The sequence below is a fragment of the Amblyomma maculatum genome, chromosome 11, assembly GCF_055883805.1.
Source record: "Amblyomma maculatum isolate TAMU_Amacu chromosome 11, ASM5588380v1, whole genome shotgun sequence".
NCBI classification, from domain to species: domain Eukaryota; kingdom Metazoa; phylum Arthropoda; class Arachnida; order Ixodida; family Ixodidae; genus Amblyomma; species Amblyomma maculatum.
The window spans coordinates 59,379,987-59,391,261 of record NC_139354.1 but is presented as its reverse complement, the minus strand read 5'-3'; positions in this window follow the sequence as shown (position 1 = coordinate 59,391,261).

Below are 11,275 nucleotides of genomic sequence, written 5' to 3'. Positions count from 1 at the left end.
GTTGGGTATCAACAACTTACTGATTCGGTGCGGTATTTGTTGCTAAATAAGGAAGCCTGTTACCTCAAGTAAGCTAAACAGGCCCAATCTGAAGTGTGCAATGAATAAATGTATAAATATAGCGTCATCAAGCCCGCTGAAAAAGCCTCGCACTGCGGCAGCTCCCCGCGGCAATCCCACTTAGTACGTCACCCGAGCGCTGCCGAGAGGTGGCGCCACGGTATGTCCTCACGCCCAATAACTGAACGAGCCACAAAACAACCAATACCGCGTTTCCACAAACTGAGAATACTTAACAAGTGTAGGGACATTGCCGAGACTCCTAAAGTACCTCAATTGAAGCGCGTTAACTAACTGAAATAGGACATCTAACTCTCAAGGCATTTACATACGGAGAAGTCTTAGGAGCAAAATGCTGAAACCATGCTTCCCTAAATACATTTGCTCATACGTCACTGCAGCCCTTGTCTCATGCAATATATGCCCAACATGCCTCTACACCGGCCCCAGGTAAAAGTTCGGGTACTTAGCAAGGCATACAAAGAAATCCGAGCTGTAGATAAACTGATAATGCAAGATACCCCGGAAAAGAGGCTGACTCCATAAACGTAATGAATTTTACCTTTAGAGAAAACACACCAGCAACTGATCCCGCAGATGACACTGCAATCATCTTAGCACCTCGAAGTGCAAACAATGTGCCATTATACTCACTGATTCAATCTGCATGAAGCAAGTACCGAAAGGAACAATTTCCGGCAAAGAGTTCAAATGTGGTGCCGCTCACAGCATGCCACGTACCAATCGTATACTTCTTATGTACACCGAGACGCGCCCGTCTAAATAGAAACGAGGCCACCAATGCTTCAGCCCAGGAAACGCTACCTAGGTATCACAGCATGTGCATTTGAAGGAACAAAGGACGTACCCAATAAATGTACAGGCATCCTCCTGCATTACAATTGTTTGAAAATCTTCATCCAAAACAATCCAGAGAAGAAACATTCTTCGCACGAAAAGTCCAAGCCAACCGTACCATTCACGGCACTTACTCCCCTGGATCCGGCTCAGCATCAACAGTTATGGATGTGAATTCTGTGAATCAGCAAACAACCTGTAACGTATAGCGTGGGGATGCAGGGGACCGGATGCAACGATTGCCAGGAAAAATATAAAAGACGAGCAGCTGGAGACCCAGCCATCAAGCCCCAGAATATGGTCCGCATAGTCAAGGCGAGCGAATCGGGTACGCAGCTTTCTGGTATGGGAAAACTGCCTACTGCTGTGCCAGGCCGGTCAAGCTTTACCGTGTCACCGGGTTGTGTGGCGCCACCATGTCGCGGGATGAACGTTGCTCTACTCCCCCTGCGTTTGCCGTTTCGGGAGGAACGCGACCTCGGCATGCGGGAGAGAAGGAACCAGCGTGTCGCTGCAGTATTCGAAGGCCGGGATGTGCGGCCGACCATCAGACGCTCGTTGGAATCAGCTTCGAGATGGATCCCAGGACTTGTGGCCCCGTTTCTGTGACCTTGGGACCTGCAGCTGAATCTCGAACGCCTGCTGCCTGACAGTGATCTGTGACTGTGTGGACGGGGCCGGACGAGAGGAAGACGTGAGAGCGTTTTCGGACACGAATATGTTGTGAAGGGACGAGAGAGATTGCTCGAGAGGCTCTCAACGGAGGCAGGCCAGTGTCTTGCTCTCCAAGTTCTTTGTTTATGCTGTAAATACCTGTGTAAAGCTCTTTTCCTTTGTTCTTGCCAACTACGTCTCACATCGTTCGAGCCATTGCTGTTCCCACCCCGACACCACGCTACCCGTAAACTACGATTCTACCTGGGTCCTATATTTCTCGCATGCAATAAATTAGTTTGTTGAGAAATGTGATAGACATTTTTAAACAGCCTTAGTTCAGGTAACCAAGATCTGATGCCACTCTAGTTTCAGTACTTTGATATTATCTAAATAGCATTTACTGCCATTCAACGGAAAACCCTGCATTTTGGGGTGACAACAAAATCTGGTTTAACGAAAAGGGTCCAAGTCACTTGCATATACAAGAGATGAATATGGTAGATGCATGGGGAATATAAGGACGACACATGACTGAAATGTTGATATGGCATGTAGTAACGTAAAGTCACTAATTCGCGCTGACAATGTGATACTACGTCGTTTGACAGGCAACGCACGTGTCATGAGTCAGATCGTTTTTTATGGATAGCAAGCAATGTTGAGTCATGTTGGTTCAAGCGCGCTCTTGTATACTAAGCACACATTTCTGTACACAAAGATCAAATAATGGTCCTTCTCTGCAAAATATTACGAAAAGTGGTCCACAGACCACTTGAGGGTGCTTTTATCCGCATTGCAAAAAAGAGTTATTCCAGAGCATATCTGGCCTAGAAATTATCCTCTTTGTAAACAAGGTTGTCGCAAAGCCCCGGCTCACTGTCGACATTGCGAGTTGTTTTTCACTAGATAAATTTGTTTTCTCATCTTGACATGGTTTTCGCTTTGGTTAGAGTGAATCTTCATATATTTTCTTGAATTGAAAAACAGGTCGATGAGATGCCAATGGAGAACATGCTTGTGCAGTGTTCCCACTGCACAATTCTACCTACGGAGTGCAGCAGTGTTACCAAACATACTCCTGCGTCGTTCCTGGTAACTTCGTTCGCTAGTTTCCCTGCATTCGAGCCAAACGTGTTGCATACAAGGAATTTTAAAATGAAGATAATCAGCATCTCCCCAATCTTGTTCCAGAAATCCCAAACGACCGTGGTCACTATTTCCCTCGTAAGGCAGTGAAGTTTCTTTTCTTTTCTAGAGCATTACCAGTCTGCAACTTTTCAATTGATGCTTAAATTCTGCATTGGGATGATGTATACATGTATCAACTACTGCTACAAAGTGACGCCGAATTTCAGGGTGACTACGAGATGTCGACAAAAAACGGTTATATATGAACGACGTTATGCAATTTTCATCAATCATCTGCAATGTGACATCCTCATCACATCATAACCGGTCATGGCCGATGGCGTCTGCAGTTGATGTCGCAATCTCCAGATATCCCGCGGAATTCTTCGAAGCAGTGTGAAATATCGCATAAGGACATTCGTGAGTATTTAAGTCTATTGAATCTGCAAACGACGCAGGTGAGCCTTGCCAAAACTGTAAATTCGTTGTCTCCTTTATAAATTTCGTCGCCAAATTTCGCTCCAAAGCACAAGAGCGTCGGAATGTACCAGTGAAAATTACCAATTGACAATTTCGATATCACGTCCAAGTTCCATACTTGATCTAGAAAAATAACAGTTGCACTAGGAAAAGTAAAACCGACAGTTGTGCAGGGTTTTTGCTCCCATCTGAGAACGATTCCGTTGCTTGAACGATAGGTAATATTAGGTAAGACCCTAAAGACAATGCAAATTAGAGGCATCCGTTTTACCCTTATTTATCTCTATAAAAAGCTGAATAGACAAAAGGGCTGGGGAGTAGGCACACTAAAATAGCAGTGTAAATTCTGTGTTGTGCCAGGTATTTCGAAAATCTTGGTGGACTTCATTTCCAGGCTAAAGCAACGGTCTTATTTCAGCGCGTTTGAAACAGTTTCAGGATATGGAACCACACTTTTCCACATGCACAATATTTCAACGAGGAAACTGTGAAGCTGTCTCGAAATGGAATTCCAAGTAATACACAGCGGCTGTTACCATTCTTTAGAACGTCACAGAATGCATCCTCAAATGGCTTTTATTTATACTGCCCATCAGTTCTAAAAGTGCTCACCTTTGGGAAAGATCCACGTAAGCATGATGATTTGCAGCGAGAAGCCGACTGCAAACAATAGGAAGGAGAAGGCGACCAGGCTGGGATCCATGTTATGGGCCCAAGGGAAAGAGTCCGCGTTGCTGTAGTAGTACAGGGGAGCCATCATACCACCGCACTCGACGAGACAGATGATCAAGATTGTCAAGAAGTGACCAAAGAAATATTCAACGTCGGCCAGCCCCATAACTCCTTGGTGATCCTGCATAAAGAAATAACAGCAGAAGGGAAAATATTGTCGTATATAGATAACTAAAAGCCGACTTTCATATCTTTCTGTCTATCATGACTGTTAAACGTAAGGTTCAATTACAGTGTTTAAAAACATGATTTTCATAAACGTGGAGAATGTTCCGACGTGAAATTCAAGATCATTCTGCGCATGCTTACAATCATTGTGTAAACGTTTCATCGCAAATATTTGTAAACGCGTTTATTCGATGAAATATTGGACGCATTATACGCATTGTTAGATTGCGAAAGGAAGGTACGGGTTCAAGAAATAATTCGCTTTTAAAACTTCAATGGTTAGCACATTTTATGACAAGACGGGAGAGAAAATTCAATTATTACGCAGAGTGCAGAGTAATCATAATTTTTTAAGCATTATGCCTTGCATGAGGAAGGATTGATTAGGAATATATAAACCAAAACTTTCATAGCCCCTTTATGTAATAATGCCCGCACTGATACCCTAAATTATAATTGGCTAGCTACTCTATGTATTGGACATTCTAGACATGCCTAATTTGTTTCTTGATTTCTTCACTAGATTAACAACCCATATTTGTTCTGTACGATAGATTGATCTCTTTGTTTGATAGCGGTACAATAACTCTCACAATATTTTCCGCCAGCTTCTGAACGATTCTCAACTCTTGCTCAGCCAATTTTTCAGCTTACACTGTTCTACGACATGCAACTGGCCTGCTTAGACACGCTTTGTGCATCTCTTGCTGAAAACTAGTAAATTACCAATCTTTCAGTGCGCAAAAATTTGCATCAAGAACAACACCACGATCACATACTTCACAAATGTATTCCAGCTCTTTTGTTATTACTTCTATGCGCATTCGCGTTCTCTACCTCACGACCTATTGTAAACGGCTGATCCCTTCATATTCAATCGAAAATTGTAGTGATGAACAACTTTTGAATCTTTTTACTGCCTTGCTGGCCAATTAACAAAATTTACAATTATACAAATTTATATATATATATATATATATATATATATATATATATATATATATATATATATATTAAGTTCGAAACACATTCGAGTGTGCGAGCCACCCTCCCCGGCGGGCACAAAAAGCGACAACACTCATGAAATTGCCCAGAAAATTAGCAACATTTAAATTTCATTTTTTAATCTCATGCTTAGTTGGGCGGTTAGTCCTAATGGCAAGTTTTATGCTATGCCGAAGACAATGCCTTATTAGTTTTTTAAAAGAAACAAAAAAACACTACAGCGCGAAAAAATTCGTTTTTCATTCTGTGCGAAACCGAAACTAACCGCAAAATGTGCAGAAGCAGATAGCCATGGAAGCGAAGTCCAATTATCGCGTGACAAGTAGCAACGGTACTTTGAACTTCAAGCTATATTGCACCAGGCCATGTGCATTGCTTTGTATCACCGTCAAGGTCATCGTCAAGGTCATTGTTTTAAGAACGATGAAGCGAATCAAAAAAAGGAACGAGACGTCACGCTAGAGCAGCCCGTTTGAATTTGGCGCCGTTGCAACAATTCGACTTCATCACCGGACTTCGCTTCAGTACCGAGCCTCCAGCGCATATCTCGCGCTAGCTCAGTTACCTTTTCGTCCGTAAAAAACTGTTGTATTTCGTCGCACTACCAGTCTTCAGAAACTACGTTTTTCTTTAATTAAAAAAAACGGATACGGCAGGCTTTGTTCATGGCTTCAAAATCCCCCGTGGCCTATCAACGCCGTTTCCACTTCTAGTTATTGATCAATTAGCTCTCGCCGTACCATATGATAATCTTACCGCCCTGGTTAGCATTTAATAAAGACAAAAGCCCTGGTTAGCTCAGACTAAAGCATCTGCCCCGGAAAGATGGCGGTCCTGGGTTTGATCCCCGGACCAAGACAAATTTTTTGTTACTAGCCAGTTTCGGAGAAACCTGTGTAGCTTTCCTTTGTAGACTATGTCTGCTTCGGTGTATTTCAACGAGTAATTATTTCCTTATTGGAAATCTCCTTCCGGACCAACCACGCCGAAGCGGTCATTAAAAGTTAATAATGAACTTCAGAATAAGCTACAGAGTCAGGTTATTTCTGCAGTATATAGTGTCCGCTGCGGCAAGTAGACTAAGAGATAGGCAAAGCGGCTCACTTCAGTGAGCGGCTCAGAACGGCTCGGCTCCCTGAATTTAGCCGGCTTATTCGAACGGCTCACCGGCTCACTTATAACTGTTTTGCTCAGGAGCGAGCAGTGGTCTTTTGGAGAGATAGAGAGAGAGAGAAAGACGGCTCTGTCTCTCGCTCTCTCTCGTTCACTGATCCGTGCCTTTCGACCTTTCGAAAATGACGAAAGCGCGTAAATATTTGTATCTCCATTCTACCTCCCTTTATGATGACTACAAAATCCCAGTAAACAGCAACATCGGTGTTTTTAGATGCGATTCTCTCTACCTCCACTATATTTACAGGAGGTGACCCCATCCCCCAAGCAGATATTTGGTTGATTTAGCCTATTGTTTCAAAACTATCTGAATAACTCTGACTATCATTCACCACACGAAGATTTATCCCTAGTACATACTTGGGGCCATCAATCTATAAATATCGCCTAAAATGTCATGTGGACTGACTGTTAATAAAAATAAATATGGACGATATAGACATATAAGTAGTGAAAAATAAATATATAGAAGCAGATTAACTGATTCGAAGTCCCTCATATATTCAGGAGGAGCCTGAAGCATGACATAAATGTATAATTGTTTCAATGCAGCGTTAGCTTTGTAGCTAGAGTCCGCGTTAGTCTTTTTTCTCTTTTCTAAATTGCGCTTTCCCACCCCCCTCCTAATTTTGCTTTCTCTAGCTGATCTATTTTTCGCATATTCTTATAACCATGTTGTTCAGCCTTACGGCAGTTTTTCTCAATGCCCACGGCTTCACTATATTCACGGCTCTCACCCCTCCGGTTTCTCCCGTTGCTGCCTCTCCACCTGGCAAAAAACGTTTCTCCGGTCCCCTAAGTCAAACTTGTTGACCTACTTGTTTTCGCCGCGACAAACACATGCGGACCGCATTTCATTCATTCGTTTTGTATTTACTTCATGCCACATCGCTCGCCATTCATGCTGTGAGGTAGGGTTGGAATTTTTCAAGGCATCTGTTACCCCTTTAGAGCACACGACGGACGCGCAACAGTGAGTGCACCAAGACCGTATTTTTTTTTTCGGAAAGGGCTATGCATTCGACATCCGCCTTATAGTAATGCATTTTGAGAAAACTACGCATAGCAAGTATGGAAAGCAAAACAAAAACGACACACATAACCGGCGGCGACCACCCGAAGCATGCGCAGCACTGCGGCTACCAAGTCGCTGGTGCGGAGCCTGGAGACGGCGGCGAAGCAGCCGACCGCGCTCCGACCGACGGCGTGCGGAGGATTGTGCAGATGGCAGATTTTTTTCTTTTCTTCGTAGGCCGGCTCGATCCACCCATGCCTGCCCACTAAAGTTGCTTTCTCGTACTGATAATAGATGGTGCTAAAGTCGCAGCAATCAGAAGTCCCGACTCTGGCAGAACAGTTCCTGACGGCTCTCCAAAAGAACCACCGCGTTGCAGATTCGCATACGAATCTGGAAGCATAACCACGAGAAGAAGGAAGACGAGGATTTGGACTAGGCGCGCGCGGGAGAGACTGTGCGCCATGTTGCCACGTCGACAAACGTAAGGAGAGCCGGGTATTAAACGCATTCAGAGGCGTCCTGGTGCCTTCCCACCTTCTATAGTTTTAAGGTGCCGAAAACCGGGAGGTAATGTGAGCTCCTCCAATTATCCTTCCTGGAGTGTGAGAAAGGAACGCCAACAATCCTCCTGGAAGATACAAGGAACTCCGCCATCGAACCCTACCGGACAGAGCAAAGAGTACGGCATCGAGCCATGATAGACCGCATCAGAAGGAAACGCGATAGCCAACGAGCTTTTCTTACCCGGCTATTACTTGAGGCAAGCGAACTTTTGAATTCGAATGGAGTAGATATTCTTCAGTTAAAGATTCTGCAGGCGAGGCTGGGAACATGTAATGACGGCCTACGTGTACTTAACGAGAAAATGCATGCCTATGAAGTCGACATCTACGAGGAAGAAGAGTACGAGGAGGCTGTCACACGGACAATGAATCTCCTCAGCCACCCCATCAAGGCCCTTCAGGCGCCTGTTGCGCAGTCTTTGTTTCATGAAGACACCGGTGGATCTTCCTGCAGCAGCCGCATCCTATACGAAAGCAGCAGTGGGATCGAAAGTAAGAGAAAAGTGCAGCTCACGGTGGGAAAACAGAGCTTTCATTAAGAAATCATTATCTGGACATGCAGAAAGCTGCAAGGAAAGTTTCAAAAGGGTGACGCGGCATAATGAGAATTTATGTAATGGCGCGAAGAAAGACTTCTAATCTTTCCACACGATTTCAGAAAACCCAGCTTCTTCTAGCTGCAGTCGGCAGAAGCCCTTCACACTTGATTCGCTGTTCGCCGAATCACCTATAGACTCAGCCGCCGATTTTCACATTGTGCCTATACACAAGCCGAAAGTTCCACCGCGGTGACACCAATGCCTGACTTTCCTTTTCCCGAGCCAGCTTTGAAAGCCCAGTACAGCTAAACATCGCGGAGAATGGCTTATAAGAGTGATGATGCTAAGTGGGCCCAGAGCAAGGTCAGCAGTCATGAAGGAGTGGCTGCCGTACTGTGGGATTGACCTTTTGAAGAAACATCTACTACCTTCTTTCCAGCTGGAAAAGAAGACCTTGCCTCCCAGCTCAAGGCACTGGACGATGTGCTCGCAATTGCGAACCGCCTCCGCAAGCCTCGTTCCTCCGGACCCTCGCAAAAGCTCACTTCCCAAGGTGAAGTAACTCTGCATAACTCCTTTGCAGCCTTAGCCGAGGATCCTGAACATCAAGATTCTGACAAGACCGCTGCCCTACCATTCTCCGGTTCGCCTCCGGAGGTTCCCTGGTTTACCTCCTCTGATTTAACTCAGGACCAGGCTAACAACTCCACCACGGCACAACAGCCTTCCCGCTCCAACCATCCGGCTCCTGATCACGATCGGGATACCGGTGGTTGGACTACGGTCACACGCCGAGTCAACCGCCCCAAGGTGACTCGTGTGTCCACGGTGCTGTTCACCCCTCGAGAGAAGAACACTTCTTTCAGGGCTACCATCAAGGAACACATGAGTGCCTACCTGTATGGCCAGCCAGGGGTCATTGAGGTCCGGCTCAACCGGAAACGAAACATCGTGGCTGCTGATGTGTCATCCCAAGAAGCCCGCGATCACCTCCTGACCCTCAAGTCCCTCCTCGATATTCCCGTTCGCTCGTTCGAGGCTTCCCGCATGGACTTCCATGTGGGCACTATCTTCGGCGTCGATCGCGAGGTCCGGGAACAGGACATTGCCGAGGGCATTGAGGCTGATGTTGAGATACTCGGCGTCCGTCGTCGAGGCCACCCTGTCTCCATCCGCTTCGCTGCCCCTCCACCTGACCATGTCTACATCAATGGGATGAAGTTTGCTGTTCGACCACTGAAAGCTCGTCCCCTCCAGTGCACCCGCTGCGGAGCCTTTACTCATGTCTCCGCCGCTTGCACCAGGCCTGATCGCTGCTCCATCTGCGGCGGATCACACCACACTCGGAAGTGCACTTCTAGCACTCCCAAGTGTTTTCATTGCGGAGGTCGGCACCGGACTGCTGATCCCTCGTGTCCCAAGTGGCGACACCAAGAGCAGCTAACCACGGCTGTCCGCAAGACATCAACACCTGAAGATCGGCGGCAAGTGCTCAACGAGCTCCGCCCTCTTCAGCCCACTGGGTCTGGGTCTACCCAGTTCGAATCCTACTCAAAGGCCCTCCAATCGCGGAGTCCCAAGCACCCCAGCGAACCAGCTCGGGAGCCCCCTCAGCAACCTGTGGCGGTGGATATCCAAGCCACACTCACTTGGATAACCGAAGCGCTACGACTTGCTGTCCAAGCGCTCATGACCCAGCTCCCACCCAACTCTGGCGCTCGCCGATTGGGAGAAGCTGCTGCTCTCATTACTGGGAGCTCTACCACTCGCCATCATGGCCAGACGTAGGAACAGACGCAACCCTGTTCCTAGGAGACCGCGTGTCTTGCAGTGGAATACCAACTCCCTGCGAGTACGACACGCGGACCTTAAAGATCTAATCCTCCAGAAATCTCTGGAATTTGATGTCTTTGCTTTACAGGAGACCCGAGTCCCAGCGGAGAACCTCCGACTACCAGGATTCACCGGGTACTCTGGCCGCTCATGCTGCTCCAACCAGGACTGCAATGATGCCCCCTGCCTGGATCATGCGCATCCACAACACAGGCCACGCACAGCCATCTATGTGAGGAGTGACATACCCCACACACTGATGGATGTTGCCCAACCTGACCTAGGACAACTGGAGATCTGTGCCGTGCGCATCCGTATGGGTGACACAGACACTACAGTTGCTTCAGTATATGTCCCTCCAGGAGTTCCTTGGGACCCCTCCTGCCTCATTGCCCTTCATTCCCGTGTAGGTAAGGATGTCCTTATCTGCAGGGATTTCAACTCCCACCACAGGGCATGGGGTAACCAGTCTAGCACCATCCGAGGCAAAAAGCTCTTGGACGCCATCAACGCGGCAGGCCTTCGTTTCCTACAGCCTACCTCCCCAACCTTCATTCGGCCAGGACGATCTTCTTTCATCGACCTGGCTCTCATCTCTGATGCCTGCCACTATTCGTGGGCCAGAGCACCTGACTCTTTGGGCTCGGATCATTTTCCCATCTTCCTTAACCCCTCTGTGAGGGGTAGAAGGAGGGAGAAGCTCTACCCCATTACCAAATGGGCCGAGTTCAGAGAACGAGTGAAAGACATCCCACTTGCAGGCGACTTCCTGGATTTTCTTGGACGTTGCGCCAAGAACTCCACAATCACCTGCGCAGTCCAACTACATGCACCAGTCCCGGACCTACGTCTACTCGGACTTAGGGCCTCCAGACGAAGGGCTGAGCGAGTGGCCGAGCGCACCCACCATCCCGAACATTGGAAGGCCTTCCGCAGGATCGATGCTTGCTGCCGTCGTCAGGCCAATGTCGTTCCCGGGAAAGCTGGGCCAGCATTTGCCGGTCCTTACAGTCAGCCAGACAGTCCTCTGCTGCCTGGCGCATCCTCAAATCCCTTTTGCA